Below are 25,697 nucleotides of genomic sequence, written 5' to 3'. Positions count from 1 at the left end.
GAACCAGGGCTTAAGATATAACCACAGCTTCTTTTCAATATTTCTTAGCAAGATAAAGGAATTATATGAGGCTCTGCCTCCTGGGTGCTCAGCTGTCTCTGTCAGCCCCTAAATAAAGCACCCAGCCTCGACAGCCATCAATGTGGGCACTAACTAAGATTAAGGTTACCAATGCACCTCCATGAAGCATCAGCAGAAGAGCATCCAGTTAGGGGTGCAACTCTGTTCAGCTCAGCAGCAAAACCTTCAGCTGAACACACTCTGGGTAGGACCAGCAATTTTCTTAGCTATTTTGAAGTGACAGTGCTAGAATTTAGAACTTCACAGCTAAAGATTAGAAGACATCCTATCCTCCTCTTCTCATTAGCTTCACAGAATACTCATCCAGTCTCTGTACATGGTGCCATGGGTGAACTCTCAGTATAGCCAAGCCTCTGGAGGCTTCTGACAGTACTGATGAGGGGATGTGATCTGAGCACCATCTAACTCTAAGCACTAGTAGCTGTAGCCATCACAGCTGTTGCTATCAACAGTCACCTTTCCAACTCTCTTCCACTTGAAGCTATCCTGAGGTTAGCCTACAACACCGAATATTATATTGTAAAACAAGCTAAGGGTTGAAAATCATAAGCATTACAGAGAACAACTAATTCAAAATCTCATGCAGAGTTGAGGAGTGCCATCCTGGATGGCGAAGAAATTCTATGCTTTGCCATTTCCTTGGGATCACCTTCCTGCAATTCTGATGTGCATGTAAGATAACCCATTTATGGTTTACATGGTAACAATCTTTCTTGTCAAATTGAAAAGAAGTATTTCCAGAGCCCAGAGAAGCTCTACATCATGAAACAAGGCTACCCACACTTCTGTCTTCTGTCACTATTTATTTTTGCAGGAAGATAAGGTAAAATAGTGTAATTAAAGCTGTGTTGTAAGCTATGGAGCTGTTTGCTTATTTTAGTATATGCTATGTTACAGAAGCAAACTTGATATTGGCATGCACTTCTGTTTTGCTTCAGTTGGTTCATGTGTGTATCAGTGTATTTTAGATGATACAGGCCAAGAAAGTCAGAACTACTACACTGCTTTAGGGTCAATGTTTGACTCAGCCTTTGGATGTTCTGTTTCAGTCGAAGAATATTTTTTGTGAACATGAGTGGGATGATATCATTGAAATTGCCCCTATATTCTGTTCTGTAGAGGAGCTGATATTAATTCAACCTTCAAGGATGAATGGCCAAAATCTTTAGGATCTACTTCTTTTCTAGATGGCCATATAAACACAGTAATGAGGATGAAAAGGACTACTCAACTCAAGACAAGGCAAAATTTAGGGTTTTATTGAGATAAATGAGTGAACAAGACTTCCCTTATGCCAAGATTAAACCATTACCTACAGTACAATTATTTTTTGAATGTGTGGAGCATGAAATAAAGTTATTCAACTATTAAGAAAAATAAACTAAAACATTGTAACAAGACACAGACAAGCTGTATATCACCCAAATCCAGGCAGTGTGTGCCTCAGTCAGTATACCTACTTCAGAAGGATGTACAACCCTGTGCTGAGGATTCAGGTGAGTAATAATAGGTCAAATGATTTCTTTCAGGAAACCAGCAAATGTTTTTCTTTTCTTAGGTTAATTACTGTTCTCTTAAGTTCCTCTATCAGCATTGTGAGATATGATTTTCGATCCAATTCTTGCTTTTCCGGTGTTTTGGAATATCCAGGACTTGCTGCAGTGGGAGTACTAGGTTCTGATGAAGCCAAGTAGTCTTGGTTTCTGTTGGTAGGATTCTTGCGTTTGCCTTTCAACATCTCTTGATTTTTGGTGTTAGATATTCTTAGTGACTCTAACCAGATCTTGTCCTGTCCCTGACGCCCTGCAAGACCCCTGAGACTAGTGGGGCCTGTGCCTCCCAGCTGGCTGCTCCTGGCTTAGAAACTCACAGGAGAGAAGATGGCAGCTCTCACTGAAGACTCCGGGTCAAGGCGGTCCCTGGAGGCAGACCCTCCACTTGCAGGGAAGGGGCAGCTAAGGTTGTTGATCCATCTCTGTTACTTGGAAGCTGAGAGGATCCTGTCCCTGCCGCCCTGCGTCTCCCCTGCGACTCGTGGGGCCCGTGCCTCTGGGGCAGCTGCTCCCGGCTTAGGAACTCACCGGAGAGAAGATGGCGGCTCTCACCGGAGACTCCGGGTCAAGGCAGTCCGTCGAGGCAGGCCCTCCACCAGAGAGAAGACGGCAGCTCTCACTGAGACTCCGGGTTAAGGTGGTCCCTGGAGGCAGGCCCTCCACGGAGAGAAGACAGCAGCTCTCACCGGAGACTCCGGGTCAAGGCGGTCCCTGGAGGCAGGTAATTACGGTTCTCACTAACACCTCCCACTATTTGCTCCTCTGGCCTTACCCACTATGAGAGTCTTTTTTTTTTTTTTTTGGTTTTTCGAGACAGGATTTCTCTGTATAGCCCTGGCTGTCCTAGAACTCACTCTGTAGACCAGGCTGGCCTCGAACTCAGAAATCCACGTGCCTCTGCCTCCCAAGTGCTGGGATTAAAGGCATGTGCCACCACCGCCCGGCCCTTAGCATTACATTTCTATTGTAGCAATGCTTAAAAGGGTTGCTGATGCTTTCTGTAAAGTGCTTCTTTGGATTATTTTCATTTTTGTATATGATTTTAAATTTTTATAATTTATTCTGTTCATTATAAGATTCATGTGTTTTGATTAATATGACTGTAGTTCATTATTTTCCACAACTAAATTTTTCCATGTCAGAAGCTTCAGCATGTATTTTTCCATCATATAGCAGATAGGTACTTTTGTGTTTCTAAATTTCTAAGCTTAAATTTTGTTGTTATAAGCTATGATATGATAGATATGTATACACACATCTCTTCAGAGTGAGGTGTCCAGGTTCATTTACATTAATAATGAGGAAATTAGTTCCTCTCTCACCACATTTTTGAAATGAGCAAGTTAGGGGACCTTGGCATCTGTTGAGACAATAACTTGTGTTATTCCATTTGAGATTCAATAAATGACTAAGTTTTAATGATTTTACATCTTCAGTATGTGGTAGCATTTTGTAACCTCTGTCTGTCATAAGTGCAGTATTATAATTAATAAGCTAGTTCATCAAGGCTGACTCTTTCTGCTTAATATGTTTTAGAAAAATCAATGTCATCTCTATCCATCAGCAATTAGGAAATATAATTTTATATGATATATTTTTAAATAGAAAAGCTAATATCTAAAATATGTAAATGAAGATGTCTCCATGGATTTAACATCTTCACAATTGGGGAACTTGCAGTTAATGGCATCTTGTAACCCCTATCTGCCAGAGGCCTTTAACCAAGGAAATTTTATTAGATTGTCAGGCATTTGATTAGTTTTTATTTCTGTTGGCATGAAAAATATCCATAATTACTCAAAGGTTTGGTCAATGTTTAATGTAAAGTTAATAAAAAGTAAGTGTACCTGGGACTGGTAACATATGCCTTTTATCCCAGCACTTAAGGAGACAGAGGCAAAAGATTCAGCATGGTCCTAGGGAATTTTTGGACAGATCCTGATCTTTCTCACAAAAAGTAAGAAAGAGACAGAGACAGAGAGCAATTATTCCAGGGAAGAACAGAAATACTCAATGTTGTCAGAAATACTCAATAACGTATTCTAGATTAACAGAGCATATAAGTTAATTTAGGGAATTAGTATCAATTCCCTGGATGAAAGTCCTTGAATTGATACTGAAGTGTATTACAAAGTATTTTAAATTCTATGTGTTCATGTGCATGTATACAGGTATGCTATCCTGTGACTGTAGGTGTGGAGGGCAGAGATAATTATCAGGATACTTTCACCATTTGTTTCCATCTTTATGTTTTGTTTCAAGAGTTTCTTCTCAAACCCAAGGTTCATGTGTTTGTCTAGACTGACTGGCCAGCAGCCATAGAAGTCTTCAGACCTGTCTTCTACATTTAGGTTACAGGTACTAATACACCTCGCTTTTATTCAAGTCTTTAGGATCTACATCTTGCTGGTGCAGAGAATAATAATATAAGGGACAGCATGAACATGGATGGCTCTTAATTGAAATGTGATTTATAGACTGAATAAGAAAACATCTTCGTGTAGACTTTGAAGAAAGTTTTACCTACTTTTTACATGGATGAATTAGATATTTGCATGTTTTTGTGTGTATGTGTTTTGCTCCCAACAGCTCATTGATCTGATGAAAGCACACATATGTACAGTGTTGAATCCTACTGCAAACACAGCTCTATGATTTTCCCCACAGTCTGGAATTCTTTTGATCTGTCTGTATATATTTATGTGATAACTTCAGTTCTTTCCTTATATTTTCTTCAATAAAATTTTAAACATTTTTCATTTAGCATTTAAATGAGATTACTCCCATTTCCATTACATATTATTTTTATAATTAAAATTATATTTTTGTGGTAGCTGATTTATACAAATGGCATTGATTATTATATGTTGAGTCTGAAATAGCTAACCTTCATTAACTCGTTTTAATTCAAATACTGTGTGTATTCACCTATCTTGGATTGTCTGTATAGACACCGTTAGTGCTACTTTTCTTTTTGCCTTTCTGATCATTTTCTCTTTATTTCCCTTGTGTGGCTGCAGTATCTCCAAGCTTCTGGTAGAAAAATGAAATAATAATCATGGAAATATTTATTCTTAACTTAAAACTAAGATTTGTTAAACCTTTTACCTTTTGAATTAGTGTTTCTCTTACAGGATTTATATGCATGTGTCATGAGGAGAAATGTTGTAAAATGTTACTCTCTCAGTCATTACATTGGTGACTATATTAGGTTTTTTATTTCTTATTATTGTTTAACATTTTTTCTTCCTTTGATCTACAAAGTGTTGAAATTCATTAATAGATTTTCTCATTTTAAATCTTCCTTATGTTCCTAGTACGTACTCAAATTGGCATACATGAACATGTTTGTAGATCTTGCAACATTCAGTTTACTTCTGTCGAAGAGTCTGTATATTTTGGTAGCTAAAGACTCCAAGGTTCTATTATTTGGTTATAGTCCTGCTTATTTAATGAACTTTTAACAAATCACTTAACTTTTTGATCTTTAATTTTAAAATAGTGTCTTTAAAGCCTCGTGTGTGCATAGAAAGCCATCAGCTGAATTAAAATATATTCACTCTTTGTTGGTTTTGTATAAATTCTCCCTGACACACTAGGTTTGAACAAAGCTGACCTGATCATTGATACTGTAGCTTAGTTTGACTTTTCTGATAATTTATTTACACAGTCACATAGAGATGGATACCAATTGTGTCTAGCTTCTTTCACTCAATCCATACATTTCTAGATATATATCCATCATGATTTCTATGTTCAGAGTTCATGTTGTCTTATTCTAGCATAGTTAGTAAATATTATGCTACACTGATATTCATTTAATCATTTGACTTTCAAGAAATTTAAACATTTTGTATATATATATGTATACATACACACACACACACATATATATACCTATACATACATATATATATACATATATATATTCATGAACTTTTAACAAATCACTTAACTTTTTGATCTTTAATTTTAAAATAGTGTCTTTAAAGCCTTGTGTGTGCATAGAAAGCCATCATATATATATATATATATGAATATTTGCCTACATTCATGTCTGGGTGATACATGTGTGTGACTCCTGGTTCTGGAGACAAGAGAGGACTGTTAGATTCCCAATAACAGGCACTGTAGATGTTGATAGCAGCTGTAAGGCTGCTGGCAACTGAATCTAGGACTTATACAAGATTGTTGCAATCTCTTAACTTTTGAGCCCATCCAATCACTGATCAACCTTTCACTTGTGGTAGAATATTTCTAGTGTTTTCACATTTTTGGGTATTACTTGTGAAGTTTCTGTGAATATATATATATATATATATATATATGTGTGTGTGTGTGTGTGTGTGTGTGTGTGTGTGTGTGTGTGTGCATATGTCTATGCTAATACGATACTCTTTACGGAATACTTAGGAATGGGAAGTCTTGTAATATGGAGATTCATACCAAGTATTTCTACAGTGATAACAATGTTAAATATTCCTTGAAGCAGTGTAGTGATTGCCAGTTCATATGACCAGCCTTTTAAAAATTTTTGATATTCAGGGATATGAAGCTTTGTCATTGTGGCTTTACAACGTGTTAGCATTGGTAAGCGGAGTTTCCCCCTGCCACTCTCCATCTGGAGCTTACTTGTTGTACAAAAGTCCCTGGCCAACAATCCCCAAGAACTCAACCACCTCCCCAGAGGTAAACTAACTGATTCACAGCAAAAAGACACTACTTTAGAAGATTTTTATGAGAATTGAAGACAGTTTCTTCTTTTCATGATTTTTAGGGATGAAGAAATTCAATGGGTATTTAGTTAAATGTTTTTATTTAAATTTAAAGTTTGATATATTTCACTTTTAGTTTAATTTAATAAAGTAAATGGGTAGTTTATAAAAACTAAATAAGTCATTATATCTCTTCATGTAAAATTTATAATGTTATTAACTTTACCATGGGAAGATTGTCAATATGTTTTACTCTTAATCATTACATTTCCATTAACTAAGCATATTCTTTCATATGTAATATCATTCTCTTCTTTGTATGGTTCTTGTCTAGGTTTTGCTCCTTGATATAGCTGTCTTCATAAAATAAAGTAGATAACATTGCTACCACTCAATTTTTTTAAAACAGTTTTTGCCAAACAGACATTGCTTCTTCCTTAACTATATCATAGAAGGAACTGAGTCTGTCATTTAGTTACTGAGGGCTTTAGAGAGAGGGTGAAGGAAGAAAGTGTTTTAAGATAGAGAAATAGTTCAGTTAGGTTAAGTGCTCAGCAATCAAGCATGAGGACCTGTGTTCGCATCTCCAGACTTGAAAAGTAAATAGCAAAGATTGGTAATCCCAGGGCTGGGTAGAGCTAGGGGTAGGCATACATGGATTCCCCACAGAACCTCACTGGACAGCTAACATGGCAAATCAGTAAAGGCCAGGTCAGTGAGACTCAAAATCACAGTCAAAGCAAAGAGAACTACTAACAAGGCAGAAGGTTGTGACTTTTTAGAATGTCATTCTCCTTGTATTAAAATGAATGCTTTTCATGATTAGATTAGGTCATCAACTGGGAAAGGGACTGCACAGACAGAGTGCTACTTTCATCATATCATGGCATTGATAAGAACAATCAGCTATCATATGTGAACCTTACAAAAGGCCACAGCAAAGCTGGACACATTCTCCCTTGTAAAAGTGCACCTTATTATGTCATTTTGTACTGAATGTTATAGTAGGATATATCTATGCAGAGCAATGCTTATGAGAAAAAAATGCTTATGTTGACCTTCTTCAGAACTGTAATATCTACATATGTCATGTATAATAATTTTCCATGGCAGATATTTCTAACTTTTATGTGTTCTGTCATTTATTTAGATAAATCATGACTCATAGATATTTATACTACATGATTGATACTATTTCCACTTTTCACTCAAATTCTTTAGGATTCCACTGCAACTGCCAGTGGCTCCAGTTCTCCTTGCATAACTCTATTCTCTTGCTTCATGTGAGATTTTTTTCCTTGTGGACCTATGAGTTGCTTACTGATCTAATACATTTTGAATTCCAGCAAGGCTTTAGTTATCCCCAAACTGGAGTATGTTACTAAAGCTCATGGTTTGCTTACTAGATTGATTTTCACTGATGTGCTGTTTGTCTTTGTAGCATTCTCAGATGATGCAACAGAAGGATATGTATATCTGTCTATCTGTGCACAAATATTTTCATATGTGACTATAGTCGTCTTAATTGAGAGAAGTATATGCATTCAGCAGCAACATGTTATGACACGGAATTTGGAACCATCTTTTTTAAAACTTATGTAAATTTCCACTGTAAAAGATAGAAACCTTTCCCCTACTGCCCATTGTATATTTATACCTTTGTTTAATCTCAGTAAACATGCTATGTACAATGTAAGCCATAACTGGAATCCCTATGAGAAAACATTTTTACTAACTCAAGTACAGCATTCAGTTCATATTCTTTTTCTCTTACTTTAACAATACCCACTGATTTCCAAACTTGTTTAAATCTGCAACTTAATCTCCTTCTGTGAAGTTATTTCATATATTTTTAATGCAGTCAGAATGTGATACGACATTATGCATGCCATTCTGAAAGCACCCAACTGCCTAAATGATTTTTTTAAATAATTTGCATGCATTAAGTCTCAATCTTTGTGCTGTAAGTACCACAGGTTTTAGCAAAGCAATTGTGTCATGCATCTCCAATGACTATATTTTAAAAAAACAGCTTCCCTGCCCTGTAAAATCACCTGTTTGTCAGCTATTCCAGGATAACCTCCCTCCCACAATCTATTGCCAACTGATGACTCAGCAGCATGTGCGTTAGGGGGCTAGTCTACTCATGTTGCTTCATGTCATGGCTTGCAAGTTAATAGGTTTCAATGTTGAGAATAACGGTCTGTATTCTGAATGTACCATAGGCTGCCCATCCATCCAATTACCAATATTCACATCCAACTATCATTACTATGTTCTTGGAGCCTTAAAGCATCTATCCTATAGTTATTGTTACAGAACACAGGACATTATCCAGACCAACATATCATAGAATACTGTTACAGTCATTAACTTTATGAAAAACAGTTTGGAGATTCAAAAGAAACTAGAAAGATATGGAATACATGATCTAACCAAACTATTCCTGATCTTCATCCAAAGAAAATAATGTTAGCACCTATGAGACATGTGTTATTCTAGTACTTTTTGTTAGACTGTTCAAACTAGCAAATATATAGAATCAAGTTACGTGTCATGTAATACATGATGTGTAATGATCAAAACAGTGGCCTAGAAAATTATACACACACACACACACACACACACACACACACACACACATACCACACAAAATGAAGATATGGTCATTTTTTAAAAAATTTTATTGAATATTTTCTATTTACATTTCAAATGTTATCCCCTTTCCAGGTCTACCTTCCAGAAGCCCTGTATCCCATCTCCCTTCCCCTGACTCTATGAGGGTGCTACTCCATCCACCCACCCCACTCCTACCTTCCTGCCCTGGCAGAATGGATTTTCTTTGGCATTAGAAAGGAACAGAAAATATAAAGTTTAGTGAAGTCAGACAGAAGAAAGATGCTATATGCTACTTACCTGTGATATTATGCATCTTCAACAAAGTTTTTTCACAAATACCCACATTCTATTACCATATTGATATTTTAAATAAAGACAGTTTATTAAATCATGTATATCAATACAGCATACATTAGTTTTTCGCATGGAGTTCTAAAATTCTGATTAATATTAGTTCCCTTCTCTAGACAGCTATTTTTAACATTTCCTGGGGAACAATGGCATACTGAATTTTTCTGACAATTGCATATATTACAATATATATGTACATATATACAAACATACTTTTTTTGTTTCTGTCTTTTAAGTATTTCAGTCTATCCTAGCCTTCATTTCAAGACATCTTAAGGAGATCAACTACAGTTCTTCCTCTGTTTCAGTACAGATAAACAGATTTTGTTTGTTTCTTTATTTTATTTTTGATGACATCTGGCTATCTTAAAATGTTCTATCCTTGTATCACTGTAGTTTGAATGTGAATATATGAGTCCCATTTCATACATTTGCATTTTAATTTTGATATATTCAGGGTATTTGCTTATAATCACTTTCCTCTCTAGGCTACTTCTCTCTCTGGCTATGTCTAATGAGTCTTTTCCCATTTAGTATTCTATCAGCCTTACTATGCTAATTGTTTCATAGTTTCTCACATTTATCTGATCCTTTATTAATAGCACAAAAATTTGACACATTTTATATTTCTATAAAAAATTTCAATTGTCTATTGTGAAAATTTGTGTGTCAAAAATTAGTAGAGGATCCAAAGATGGCTCAGAATGCAAGATCACTTGTTCCTGCAAAAATCCCTGTGTTAACTTTGAATCAAAATGTAATCTTGTGGAGACCAGTCACAATGGATACATTTACCAAACACTTCCACATCTCAAGCTCAGTGGACTTTGCAGAAGAGGACATAAAAAAAAATGTATGGGCAGACATAAACAGAGGTTTTTGTATCTTTGTTTGTTTGTTATTTTTGTTTTTAGATTGTACTTCCTAGTAATGTCAGAGTCTACATACATAAAATCTCACTAATATCAATGCCTGACAATGAGCTGAAAAAAAAATGATTAAACCAATGGAAATGTCAAAGTGAATGAGAAAAATTTCAAGGCCTCAAGTCTACATGAAGATATACAGCTAACTAAAGAAAGTTGAAAGGGTATAGGTGTATTTCCCCTGCAAAGGACATGCAAATAGGTTATCCAGTACCAAATTAACAGCCATGAATGTATACATCACATTAACATACAAACTAAGAGACTGCATTTAGGCATATATGTAATATATTCTTAATTATAAGAATGTAATAAAAATTACTGAAAAAAAAATAAGCCATGAAATTGAAGAAGAGGTCAGAGAGCTCAAGGGGCTTGTTTGAGAGCAAGAAAGGAATGAAATATGATGTAATTATATTATAATCCCAAAATAAAATAAGCTATTTTAAAATTTATTTTACTTCTTGTTATTTGACAGTGGTATAGTTTTTAACACATAATTCTCAGCAGCATAAAAACAGCCTCTCATAGCAAAGCCAAAAGGAGAGAATCACAAGCACATAAAGCCACCTACAAAGACAAATACCAACAGTCATCTGCCTTTAATATCTCTCAATGTTAATGGCTCAACTCACTTATAAAAAGACATAACCTAACAGACTGGATATGCAAACAAGATCCAGCATTTTGCTGCATACAAGAAACACACCTCAATAACAAAGATAGCCACTAGACTAGCTCAAAGTAAAAGGATGGAAAATGGTCTTCCAAGCGAATAGCCACAAGAATCAAGCTGGAGTTCTCATTATAATAACCAATAAAATAGACTTTCAACCAGAAGTTATGAAGTGTGATGAGGAAGGTCACTTCATGTTCATCAAAGGGAAAATCCTCCAAGAGAAAGTCTCAATTCTGAACATCTATGCCCCAAATGCAAGGACACCCACATTCACAAAAGAAACTTTACTAAAGATCAAAATACACAATGAACCCCACACAATAATAGTGGGAGACTTCAACACCCCATTCCTACTAATGGACAGGTCATCGAAACAGAAACTAAACAGAGACACAGTGAAACTAGTATAGGTTATGAACCAAATAGATTTAACACAATTCTACAGAACCTTTCACCCTAAAACAAAACATTACACCTTCTTCTTACACCTCAGGGTATCTTTTCCAAAACTGACCATATAATTGGTCACAAAACATCTCTCAACAAATATAAGAAGATTGAAATAATTCCATGCATACCATCAGATCACCATGGCCTAAGGCTGGTCTTCAATAACAACAAAAACAAAAGAAACTGAACAACTCTCTACTCTATGATAACTTGTTCAAAGAAGAAACGAAGAAGTAAAAGGCTTCCTGTAATTTAATGAACATGTTGACACACCATCTCCAAACTTGTGGGACACAATGAAAGCAGTGGCGAGAGGAAAATTCATAGCATTAAGTACCCTAAAGAAACTGGAGAGATCTTACACTAGTAATTTAACAACACACCTGAGACCTCTAGAAGAAAAAGAAGCAAATGTACCCAAGAGGAGTAAACAGTAGGAAATAATCAAAATCAGGGCCAAAATCAACCAAATAGAAACAAAGAGAATAATACCTTTGTATTATCAACAAAACCAAAACCTGGTTCTTTGAGATAATCAACAAGGTAGATAAACCCCTAGCCAAACTAACTAAATAGCCCAGAGGCAGTATTCAAATTAACAAAATTAAAAGTGAAAAATGAGACATAACAACAGAAACAGAAAAATTTAAAAAAAAAATCATCAGATTCTACTACAAAGGCCTATACTCAACAAAACTGGAAATTTTAGAAGAAATGGATGGTTTTCTACACAGATATCACACACCAAAGTTAAATCAAGAGCAGTTAAACTATCTAAACAGGTCCACATCTCATAAGGAAATAGAAATCATTGAAAACCTCTTTAAAAAAAAAAAGAGTAGGCTAGATGTGTTTAGTGCTACCAGATCTTCAAAGAAGACCTGATACCAATATTCCTCAAACTATTGCATATAATAGAAACAGAAGGAATACTAATTCATTCTATGAAGTCACAATTACTCTGATACCTAAATCACACAAGGATGCAACCTCAAAAGAGAAATTCAGACCAATTTCACTTATGAATATCAATGCAAAAATAATCAATAAAATTCTTGCAAACTGAATCAAAGAGCACATCAAAACCATATTCACCATAAATAAGTAGGTTTCATCCCAGGGATGCAAGGTTGGTTCAATGTACAAATACCTGTCAATGTAATCACCATATAAACAAACTCAAAGAAAAAAAATCACATGATCATCTCCTTAACATTTGACAAATTACAACACCCCCTCATGTTAAAAGTATTGGAGAGATTAAGAATTCAAGGACCATACCTAAATATATTAAAAGTAATTTACTGCAAACCAACAGCCGATATCAAACTAATGGAGAAATAATGGAGAAAGACTTGAAACAATCCCACTAAAATCAGTGATAAGACAAGGATGCCCACTCTCCCTATATCTATTCAATATAGTACTTAAAATACCAGCTAGAACAATAAGACAAGAAAAGAGATCAAGGTGATAGAAATTGACAAAGAAGAAATATAGGTATCACTATTTGCAGATGATATGACAGTATACCATTGACCCAAAGATTCTATCAGAGAACTTCTCCAGCTCATAAACAACTTCAGCAAAGTGACTGGATATAAAATTAACTCAAATAAATCAGTAGCCTTCCTTTTTATACATGATAAAGAGGTGGAAAAAGAAAATAGGGAAGCAATTACTTCACAATAGCCACAAGTATTATAAAATATCTTGAGTAACTCTAATGAAACAAATGAAAGATCAATATGACAATAACTTCAAGTCTCTCAAGAAAGAAATTGAAGAAGATCTCAGAAAATGGAGAGATCTCCCAAGCTCATGGATTGGCAGAATTAACACTAAAAATGGCCATCCTACTAAAGGCAATCTACAGATTCAATTAAATCCCCATTAAAATTTCAACACAATTCTTCAAAGACATGGAAAGAACAATTCTCAAATTCATCTGGAAAGGCAAAAAAAAACAGAATAGTGAAAACAATTCTTAAAATAATAACAATAATAATAATAAAATGGCTGGGGGAAATCACCATTCTTGACCTCAAGCTTTACTTCAGAGAAATAGTGATTAAAAACTGAATGGTATTATACCCTGACAGGCAGGTTGATCAATGGAATAGAACTGAAGACCCAGAAATAAAACCACAAACTTGACCTCTGCCAAAGAAGCCAAAAATATACAATAGAAAAAAGAAAGCATCTTCAATAAATGGTCCTAGTCTAACTGGCTGTCTGTTTGCAGAAAAATGAAAATAGACCCATATTTGTCACCTTGCACAAAACTCAAGTCCAGGTGGATCAAGGACCGCAACATAAAACCAGATACATTTAATCTAATAGAAGAAAAATTAGAAAAGATCTTTGAATTCATTGACAAGCAGGGAAATTTCCTGAACAGAATTCTAATGGCTCATGCTCTAAGATCAAGAATTGATAAATAGGAAAGCATGAAACTGGAAAGCTTCTGTAACGCAAAGGACATAGTAAATAAGACAAGCCAGGAACGTACAGATTGGAAAAAATCTTCACTAACCCTACACCTGATAGAGGGTTAATATGCAAAATATATAAAGAACTCAAGAAGCTAACCACCAGAAATCCAAACCAAGAATTCACAATAGAGGAATCTTGAATGGCTGAGAAGCACCTAAAGTAATGTTCAAAGTCCTTAGTGATCAGTAAAATGCAAATCACAATGACCCTGAGATTTCACCTTACACCAATCAGAATGGCTAAGATCAAAACTTCAGGTGATAATACACGTTGGTGACGATATAGAAAAAGAGGAAAACTCCTCCATTACAAGTTGCATTGCAAAATGATACAACCACTCTGGAAATCAATCTGGAGTTTCCTCAGAAAGTTGGAAATAGATCTACCTGAAGGCCCAACAATACCACTCTTGGGAATATATCTAAACGATGCCCCAGCATGCCACACGGGCAAGTGTTCCACTATGTATATAGCAGGCTTGTGTGTGATAGCCAGAAGATGGAAAGAACCAGCATGACCCACAACAGAAAAATGAATACAGAAAATGTGGTTCATTTACACAATGGAATATTACTCACCTATTAAGAATGAGGACACTCTAAATTTTGGAGGCAAATGGATGGAACTAGAAAATAATCTCTTGAGTGTGGTAACTCAGACCCAAAAGGACATTCATGTTATGTACTCACTAATGAGAGGATATTAGCCAAAAAAAAGTACAGAATATCCATTATACAGTCTACAGAATACAAAACAGTCAACAAGCTAAAGGGCAAGTGAGACTGCTTCAGTCCTACTTGGGAGGGAAAAGAAAGCAATCACAAGGCGGGTGGGGGGTGTAAGGGGGCGGAGTTGGGGTGGAGCAGGGAACCTGATCTTGTATTGGGTGAGGGAAAAGGACCAAAACCCCAAGGGCCAGCAGAAAGAATGGAAACAGAAAAGCTCAAGTGGTAGGAGGTTGGGGAGAACCTCTCGAATATACCAGAGACCTGGAAGGTTCGAGACTCTCAGGACCCAAAAGGGGTACCTTAGATTAAATGCCCAATGGTAGGGAGAAGGAACTTATAGAGCACACCTCCTGCAGAAATGCAGAGTATCCAGTGAGGGATGTGGTTGACATCCCACAGTGAAAACTCTGACCCATAATTGTTCCTTTATGAAAGAACTACAAAGAGTGAAATGGAGAGGACCCTGAGGAAAAGTAAGTCCAGCGACAGGCCCAATGTGGGATCCAGGTCAAGGGGAGGTCCCAAGGCCTCTCATTATTACTGAGGCTATAGATAGCTCACCAAAAGGAGCCTATCAGGAGTGCCCTCTGAAAGACCCAGCAAGCAGCTGAAGAGTTAGATGCAGGTATTTGCTCCCAACCAATGGACAGAAGCTGCTGATCCTTGTGGTTGAATTCGAGAAAAGCTGGAAGAAGCTGAGGAGGAGGTTGACCCTGTAGAAGGACCAGCAGTCTAAATTAACCTGGAACCTTGAGATTTCTCAGACACTGGACCACCATCCAGGAAACACATACCGACTGAAATAAGGCCCCCAAAAGATATACAGCAGAGGACTCCCTGGCCTGGGTTTAGTCAGAGAAGATGCACCTAATCCTCAAGAAACTGGAGGCCCCAGGGTGTTTTGAGGTCTAGTGGGGTGGGGGTTAAAGATGGGGACATCGTTTTGGAGATAGGGCGTCAGGGAGGAGGTATGTGATGGGGAACAGTTGGCAGGTGTACAGAGAGGGGAATAAAATGTGGAGTGTAAATAAATAAATAAAAATATAATAAGTAAAAGATTAAATAAATAAAAAAACAGCATTTAAAATTTTACTTCAATATATACACTTCACTGCATTTGGATTCTTATATTAAGCTATTTAACTTTGATTTTATTCTGGCTTTTCAGTCTTTGATATTGGCTAGTATTTTCCAGTGACATTTTATTTGGTTCTTATCTGGAAACAATGGTGATGATTCAGTGCATGCTAGCTGGTCAACATATTACAACCTTTGTGAGCTGTGTAGCAGCCATGCAAATTAAAAGAAAAAAATAACAAAGCAAAACCCCTATTCTTTATCCAGGTATAAATCAGTATAATGAGAGCAACAGTATAATGAGAGCAATACTATAATAATTTCTATCAAAAAATCTTAAAATTGACTAGACTTCTTCATTCATTATAAAAGTATATTGGGGAGCTAGACAAAACACATTAACATTTTTCTTACTAGGTGCAAGAAAATGTTTAAGATCCACATATACCTTATTCGTATTCTCATTGGATCTTGATCTTGTTTGTTTGTTTTTAGTTTATTTGACTTGGACAAGTAATTCACCACAAAAAAACAAATTCTATTCAGAGGAGGCTGAGTCTAGATTGAAATAGGTTACCTGAAAGCTAAATTACACAGTGCAGCCTCCTGAACTCATCTTTATTTTAGCTTTCTTATCTGTGAATAATAGCAGAATGATATCTAAAAGTACTCCTAACTTTAACATGATGGATCATGGTGTATATAAAACTTCCATAATTAATACGCAGATTAATAGATATTAGCTTACCATAAAATAACAAAACATGCTTGATGGTTTTAATTATTTAATATCAATGTGCTATTGTGAATGAGTAGAATGAAACAGTGTACTCTTTCCCTGCAGAGATGACTGTAATCCACATTATATAAATTATGTAATTTCATAAAAATTATGTTTATGACCTCCCAAATAATACTTCTTAAAAATATTTTATATAGAAAATTTCCAATTTCTTTTTATTCAAATAAATATAGATAAGTGTTTCCTATATATGTATCAATTGGCATAATACAACATAATTAGAGAAATAATTTTAATCCTCCTAGTATATAAATAAGTAACTAAATACATAAAATTAAAAGATCTAAAATGTAATTAGGTTGCAGAGTTTCACACCTGTTCAATAATTTGATGTGTTGCTTTGTATAGCATCACTATCCAATAACTACTAAAACAACAACAGCAATAAAAGGTTCACAAAGATTTCTACTTTTTCTTCAGACACCTTCCTATAAATAGGAACAAAGCCTCAGAGGTATCCTGACACCATATTTAGGAATCTTCACCTACTAGATGACTCTAAGGATATAAAGAGTATTGAGAATACACTCAAGATAGAAGTTAAACCGATAAAAAGTCATCCTTAGAACATGACTAGAGTCCATTTGATCTTAAATTTACCTCTCATGGATTTGTACCTACCACAGTAACTTCAAGTATTTACAGACCTCAGTTCATTCATGTATACAAAATGTTCTTTTGGTGAGAATATTGTGTATTAATCCATATTTGTCTAATTCTAGTACATGGAACTGGGGCATTAAGATTCAGTTCTCTGGACGAAAAGGTAGTTTCAGAGAAGCAGAGTAATGAGATGTTGACACTATGTGATTGACTTGCTCAGTGAATCATCCTTGGCTCAGGAGATGAAACAGTATAAACCCAGGAATGTCATTATTGTGTGACACTCCATGGTCTATGTCAGAGAAAATAATGGGAATTTTTAATTTACGTCCAAAGTTTCCTTGAGCACATTGACTTCATCAATGCATCAGAGATAGTTTTCCAAATCTTACATGTAGTAAATGACATGTTTAAACACATCTGATATTTTTTCTAGGTCTACACAGTAGTTTGAATATTCTTGGCCCATGGAGTGGCACTATTAGGATGTGTGGCCTTGTGGAGTTGGTTTGGCCTTGTTGGAGGAAGTGATTTACTTTGGGGATGGACTTTGAGACTTTCTTCCTAGCTGCCAGGAAGCTAGTCTTCTAGCTGCCTTCTGAACAATAGGTGGAGCTATCAGCTCTTGCAACCCCACATCTGCCTGGATGCTGCCATACCCCCCATCTTGATAATAATGGACTGAGTGTTTGAATCTGTAAGCCAGTACCAATTAGATGTTGTTCTTTATAAGAGTTGCCTTGGTCACAGTGTCTGTTCACAGCAGTAAAACCCGAACTAAGACAGTCTATGGAACTGAGAAATATCAAATAACTCAACCACACATTTTGGGGTGCGAGGGGGTGATTAAAGCGACCACAGTGAAAAGTTCTATCAATTCCCTTTTGTAGAATATTCTAATTTGAAAGAGTATGTGAATTTATAGTTTTAAGATAAACCTCAAAAATTAATATCTAACTTACAGTTCATACAAATTCATATGATCTTAAGAAATCAACCATGAGTGATGGTGTCTCTGTGGGTTCACCTGATCTGTTGTCTATGCCACCGACTCAATAAGATTTCTTTTTAAATATCAGAGAAATGGCTTTTCATATCTGCTCTTTTGTATCTTGCAATATCCTTTCTGGTCAAGTGCCCTATCTCAGGAGCAGGTATTGATTTTTTTTTCAAGCTATGGTACAATGCTTCACCCTGACCAAACTCATTCACCAGCATCTGGTTTGTAATTATAAAATGTTAAAGGCACAGTAAGACTTGAAGTCTCTCATATGTGCTTCATTTATTAAAAATCTAGCTACAGCTTATTGATAAAATACTATTATTGATAACAATGCATTTCAGGGAAATAGAAGGCACCCCAGGCTTGTCTAAAACATTTCACTCGACCTAACAGAGAAAAAGATTTTTTTTCCCTAGAAATGAACTAGAGATTTCATACTGATCAGGGTATAAAATATCATTTCCCCCATTTTCAGTTTTATGCTATAAAGTTTGTATAATCTTGGGTTAAAGGTGGTGATTTAAAATCTTGCTGAAAAAACATCCTTTCCATATTTAGTGTTCACCTGCGTTTGTTTAATCTCAGACTTGTCACTACAGAGCATATTTCCTCTTGTATTAACTATTCTTTTTTTTTCTGTGCCTGAAATGGAACTGCATTGGGGTTTTGTTTTTGTTTTGTTTTCTTTAACCATCTTACAGAGATTTTATAAAGATTATATCCAAATACTCGAAAGGAATGTTGAACTTGGCATTTTTTTGTACTTCTTCTCAGGCAGAATTTTAAAAGGTTCAATTTTACTGCATGAAGAGAGATTCAACAGCTGAATTTTTCAAAATTATTCCTGCCTCTGTCCTGTAGTTCTACAGGAAAACAGGCTGAGGTTTTGTAGTTTTGAAAGTACAGTTTGGTGCTTAAAATAGAAGGAACTTTGTATGTCCGGTTTCAGAAACAACACTGTAAAGAGTCTGTGTTTGAGCTCAACAGACCCCTGACTGTGGTTAGGCAGGGAAGCACGGGTGATCAGTGCACAGGTTAGACTCTGATACATACTCAAGGATGTTTTAAATGTCAGTAGAGCTCTTTGAGAGTTCCTGGGAATATGAAATGCTAGCAATTTAGTAGGGACAACACCATTTAAAAATAGCAATAGACTAAAAATTAAATCATAACAACAAAATTAAAATTATGCTAATGCCATGGAATAACTGCACTTTAAACGAAAAGCAAAGAAAAGTTTAAGTATCACGGTGTTTGTTGTGAGCACCAACACTATGGAAGAGTAAGGATGTGTGTAAGGTCTTCTTCTCTTCCCATCTTGGGATGCCTTATGAGTATTTTTCAATGTGACAAACAACAGTTGTCCATGACCATGTTGTAGCACTAGAAATATGTGACCACAGTAATAAAGAATCTAAAAACATAATGCTAGTAACTGCTTTAATATTTTATCATCATAAGAACATGGAACATGAGCCCCACAGGTGCAACAAATTCTTAAGTTCCATTGAGTAAGGGTGCAAGGTTGTACAGCTGATCTCCACAATGCCTTCATCATGGAAAGTTTAACTTTATGCAAGCCCACATTTCCCCTTCAGCTATTGTCAACTATGAGTTACTTCCAACTTATTTTACTGCACAAAGCTCCTGTAAATGGAACAATGGAGTATCAGACCTATTTAGGATAGTCCTCAGACACTGGCCATACCTATATTAACAGATTTCATTCTCACTGAAGCTGAATAATATCACTGTATACATGTACTATATAAACAAAAAATAAATCTCTTCACCATTTGGGTAACTCTTCATAGAGTGCTGTTGAACCAGAAGGTAGATATACTTTTGAAATGTTCGAACACTGTGTGTTTGTTTTCCAAGCAGCGTCACTGATTTGCATTCTCATCAATGAGTGCCCCAAGAACTCAGGTATCTCAGGCCTCACCAGCATTTACATTTTGACTGCTTTCTGCAATAGTCAGTCTAGTGAGTATGAATTGTTTTCCTGAAGTTTAGAATATGCATTTCTTTCATCCTCAATCAGTGTTCATTGGGCAAAGAGTAGGGAGCTATTTAGATAATTTCCTTTTTAGGAAATTATCTGCTCAAGATTTCAACCCATTTGGTTTTATGGGTTCGTGTGTATGTGTGTGACTGCATGCGTGTCTGTGTATGTATATATATGTATATTTTTCAGAAGGTAACCAATCACGAGCTACCTTTTTCTGTCCTGTAAGCTTCCTTTCTTCCCTCTTACTTCTATTGCCATAGAGATTCACTGTAGTTTAATATTGTCTTGCTTGTTGTTTTCTGTTTTTACTTCCTTACTCTTTCTTACCATGTTTCCGAAATTATATCTAAGGAAGCATCATCTTTGTCACTAAATTTTCATGTAGGACTCAAAAATTTACACCTTCTAATATTTTATTCATCTAGAGTACATTTTTAGGTAGGTGGAATGGGAAGAATCCAACTTAATTCACTCAAACATAATTATTCCCTTTTCCCAAAGCCACTTGTTGAGTAGTTGGCACTTCCTCTATTGAGTCCTCTTGGTACTTTTGTCAAAACCTTAGGTGTCCATCACTGTCTACACTGATTTACTTTTTAACAGCCTCAAGTGCTTTGTGGCAAGCTTATTTAAGAGGTAAGACTCCCATGATGCCTTTAGCATTATTAAAACTTCAATGAAACTTACTGTTAATTAGTGGCTGATGAGACAATTGTTACTTCTCATTTTAGGATTTCTCTCTTTAGTTTCAAGTTGATGAAAAAACTACTATTAGAGCAGTGCTCTGATGCTGGCAGCATAAGCTAATCTAGTTATTGAAAATTAGTTCCACGGAAAGTAGTAGGGCTATTGTTTACTTTATAGTCACAGCATTTGTGCTTTGCATGAAATTATTAATATGCTTCACTAACAAAAATGAATGTTGGTGAAAAATATTCAGTCAGTAGTTTTTGTATATCATCTTATCATTGAATATCTGTGATAATCAATGAAAAAAAAACATGCAAGGCTGCGGAAACATGGCACACTAAGACTGTTTTCCCACAGCAGACACCTTTCAATGCAGGCCTCTGCTGGAGATGTAATTCATCACAGTTATCTCAGGTCACCACGTGTTCCTTTGTGTCATTTCACAGGGAAACGCAACATGACATGGTGTAATTAAAGGAATGCAATGTGGTGGCTCCCATTAGAACAAGAAGCAGAATTTTCCAGATCAGCTCATAGGTCTCCACTCCAGCTGCTACAATGAAGCTTAGAGGCTTTGTGATGAAAACTGGCCAATCCTGAGAGCTCAAATGTGCAAGGTCTCTGCATTTCTGCCCATTTCTATTAAAACCCAAGTCAACCACTGTCAGAGAGTATTATAGACCTCTTCCTTCAAGCTGTGATCTTGTCAGATCTCATAAGCCAAACAAGGTTGGGGCATGGTGTGTACCTGCATAAGACATCTATTAAGAAAAACTGGAGTAATTCTTGGAGGAGCTGGCTTACCTTCTCTGCTCAAATTGTATTGCCTTGTGGGTAGTAAATGCCAACTTTTCCCTTAGGTACTTCCAGATTAGAACGGAACTGGGTTCATGTATAACAAATGCTGTCTTCCTAGAAAAGTGGAGAATCTTGTCTAGAATTTCTGGCTAGATTCCACATCAACTAATTGTTTGCTTTCTCTTTACTTCCCTAGCAATAAAGACTTGAGATTTTCTTCCCCTCTGCCTATGCTGGTGTGCTAGGGTAATGTGTGCTGGCAAGCAGCTGTTGCTTTCCACTCTAGCTGAAGCAGACTCTTCATAGTAGCCAGAGTGAATTATACACATACCATACTCAGTAGCATTGAGTAAAGATGTAAAGCCCTGGAGTTCATCTCTATGGTGCATGCCATTTCAGGGAATGATTATTCTATATATCATACTCATGCAAATGTAGTTATACACTCCCACAGTCTAGACTTGTTAACTCACTCCATCTGTCTGAGATAAGTTCTCAAGATGAAATCAGTGTGATCAGGCAGAGTGTGGGTTGGAAATTGTGAAATTGAAAACGTTTATTTTATTTATTTATTTATTTATTTATTTATAGCTTAGAAAAATAAGACCCAATATAAATCTGTCAATGAAAAAAAAGAAAGAAACTTTCCCATTAAAGTATGGAGTTTTGAAAGGAGAAATTTACATGTAAATAAAGAAAATATCTAATAAAATAAAAAAAGTATGGAGTTTTATTTGACTGTCAGGTTTTTTTATTTTGGAATAAGAAATGCTGTTTTTCTACCTATGAAATAAAATAATTTGCCACGTTCCCAGAGCTATAGCATATAAAATGTTTGGCTTAAATACATGGAGGCAGAACTGGAAAATCCCTGAGATGGCTTGGTTTTGGACAGTATGCTTTCTTTCTTTGTTCCAGATTACTCTTTATACTCTATTGCCGCAGTAAGTATAAAAGCTGCAGATCAATGATAATTACCCATATGCATATCCTTCCTTCCATCTTTCACTTTCTTGTCCAACAGTGCACCTCAACGCTCTATTGACCTATTTTCTTCTCTTTAAACTTTCCACTTTTTAAAAATCTCGGTTTTCTGAGGACACAACTCTCATACCATAATTTCTACAAAAATATTTTCATTCCTGGTCAGAGTGATGCATGGTCCCTGACCTCCTTCAGAACTGTCAGCCAGTGTTTGTGGACTCTCAGTGCCTTGTTCAATGTCTACTTCTTGGAAACTCTGTCATTATCTGCTTCAGCTAAGGGTTTCTGGATTAACAGAACTGATAGAATAAATGCAGATCATGAGAGCTGATTTATTAGATTATCTTACACCATAGGGAGCTGGGTAGTCCCACCATGGCAATACCCACTTTGAAAAACCTGAGAATATGGTAGCTTCTTCTTTGTCAAGCAATATGGATATGTCAGTGGTCCCAGTGTGTCAGTGGAGACCTAGGGTTGATCTGGAGAGCTGCTTCTCATCAGTCCAGGTTGGAAGGCTTTGCTTGAAGCAAAAACTAGATATGTTCATGCTCATGAAAAAAAAAGAGCAAAATGTTAAACATTGCTTGTTTTTCCTTTGGTCCTTCCTCATTCTCTTAGGGCTGTTATGAACTATGTTCCATTCGGTAAAATGTCTCCTTTGTTCACTTCATCTTTCTAAGAAATGTCTCATGAGACTCTTCCAGATAAGTTAATTTTAGATCCAGTCAAGTTGGCCACGATGACTAAATGTCACACCTCTTAATGGAAAATCCTTGTTGAGGATTTTGGCAAGCAAGCCTCAGGCTTCTCAGACTTAGGGGGGCTGTTGCCTTGACTCTGAGTTATGGGGTTCTAGTTGTTGTGTTTGATTCACTTCTCTTCTTTCCCTGATATCATATGCTTTCTATCTCTAGAAACTGCTTTCAGCTCTAACCCCGTGGATATGATAAGGAAAGGCCCCTTTGCACCAGCCCCTTACTGAATGTCACAACAAAAGGTTCAGGGAAGTTGGTCACACTAAAATCCTTCCAAATCTTCCACGTGAATTCTACTTTAATTTAATTCTCATAACTAAAAGTCATGATACCTTATTTTTAACATAAAGTAAATAAAATTATATAAAAATGAGAGACTTTGAATTTTGAATAGAGATGCTTGATGGAAAAGTTCCAACTCTTTATGACAATTGTGAAGCCACAGTTAAGATGCACTTCCCAGTCAGGTGCATATGAATTCTATGTGTGGTCAAGAACTTGATAGTATGCATGTACTTCAATATCACAAAACCAGGCCTATTTCTTTTTGAGAAATGATTCAACAAGAAACTACAAAACATGGTGGAGTACCCAATGCTAACTAATTATTTGTTTTACTTGATTTTGGTCTAACTTTAACATGTTGTAGCAGACATTACTTTAGAAGACAGTGCTGAGATTACTACATTGAATGTTTCTCTCTATTTCTCTCTCTCTTTCAAGACAAGAAGAGAACAAGGAAATCTGTTATCATCTATACTCAATAAAGTAGAGCATTATAGAACTCCACAGTGAAGGAACTCTCAATGGGTGTTGTATTTACTGTCCTTAAAAAGCTCATTTTTTTCTACAGTAATACCTTTTAACTAAGAAACTATACTCTTTCAGGCTTCCTTTCACACTGGCATAATATAAAGATCATACTGCTATTATATTCTTAAATGAAAATTAACCTCTTTTGCAAATTTATTTTAAACTCCTATTGATACTTCTACAATTTGAAAATCACTAGAGTTAGGAATGCCAAGAACTAATGCATCATCTCATTTATGTAAACAACATATAGATTTGAACAACACAAATCAGGAACAAGTTGATGCTTATGATCCCAGGAAAACTGTATGGAACACATGTCGACTATACTAAAAATATGAGTCTAGATAGATTCACAATCTACACACATGCCCACATACTATTGTTACACATACATACATAAATGCTTAAGCATACATATACATATAAGTACATATATAATATGTGCATGCACACATATGTAAATATATATGCATGAGTAAACTCATGTTTATATGCCTAGATGCATTTATACTTAAATAGATACACATATATAAACATATATAAGCATATACACATAAATATATACATGCACATATATGCACTTAGATGCATAAACACATACATATATGTAAGCATACACACACACACACACACACACACACACACACACACACACACACTTTAGTTGTGAAGGCAACAGGACAAGAAATGGAAAGAACTGTCTATACCAGACAGCATTCCTGTTTTCCTTAGTGTGTGCAAGTTCTATAATACATGAAATCTACAAGAGGCTTTTAGACTTTTCAATGTCTTTGGTATTTACCTGACACTGCTCAGCCACTGGTGGAAGTGTCCTCTGGAATATATCTGTGCATTTCTTCCTAGATATGACTGTTATTCCCATTAAACAAGCCTTAAAAAAAAACACCCTTCACATGTCCACTTAAACTACATTAATTATTTTAACTGACATCCTTATTAAGTGAAATTGTTCTTAGTAGCCAGGCTATGAATAGATTCCACTTTATTCATCATTTATCTCTTCTAAATCATGTTGGCTGCTTTTATTAAGGAAGAAAGCCATGACTTGGCCAAGATATAGAAAGCAACCCTCTCAAGGGAGAAAAGAATTTCACAGCTATTGGAGAGACACAGATTATTTTTTTTTCTTGACAACAGACTCAGGACAGGACATTGGCTTTCTTTTAAGTGTGAAAGATTGCTTTTTGTAGTCTTCATTCTCTGCTGGCTGAGTGGGGGGAGACAAAGAGGAAACAGCATCATGAAGGCCTATGCATCAGGAATAACTAAAACAAATACAGTGTCATCTCCTGCACCTCCTTCTACCCACCACTCACATAGCAGAGACAGAAATTCACTTAGATAAGAGGAGTTTTGGGTGTTTTTTTCTTTTTTTCTTTTTTTCTTTTTTCTTTTGTCTAGACAGGGTTTCTCTGTATAGCCCTGCCTGTCCTGAGACTCACTATGTAGACCAGGCTGGAGTAGAACTCAGAAGGCAATCTACAGATTCAATGCAATCCCCATCAAAATTCCAACTCAATTCTTCACAGACTTAGA

This window comes from Mastomys coucha, unplaced genomic scaffold (genome assembly GCF_008632895.1).
Source record: "Mastomys coucha isolate ucsf_1 unplaced genomic scaffold, UCSF_Mcou_1 pScaffold13, whole genome shotgun sequence".
In the NCBI taxonomy this organism is placed as follows: domain Eukaryota; kingdom Metazoa; phylum Chordata; class Mammalia; order Rodentia; family Muridae; genus Mastomys; species Mastomys coucha.
Note: the sequence above shows the minus strand (reverse complement) of the source record.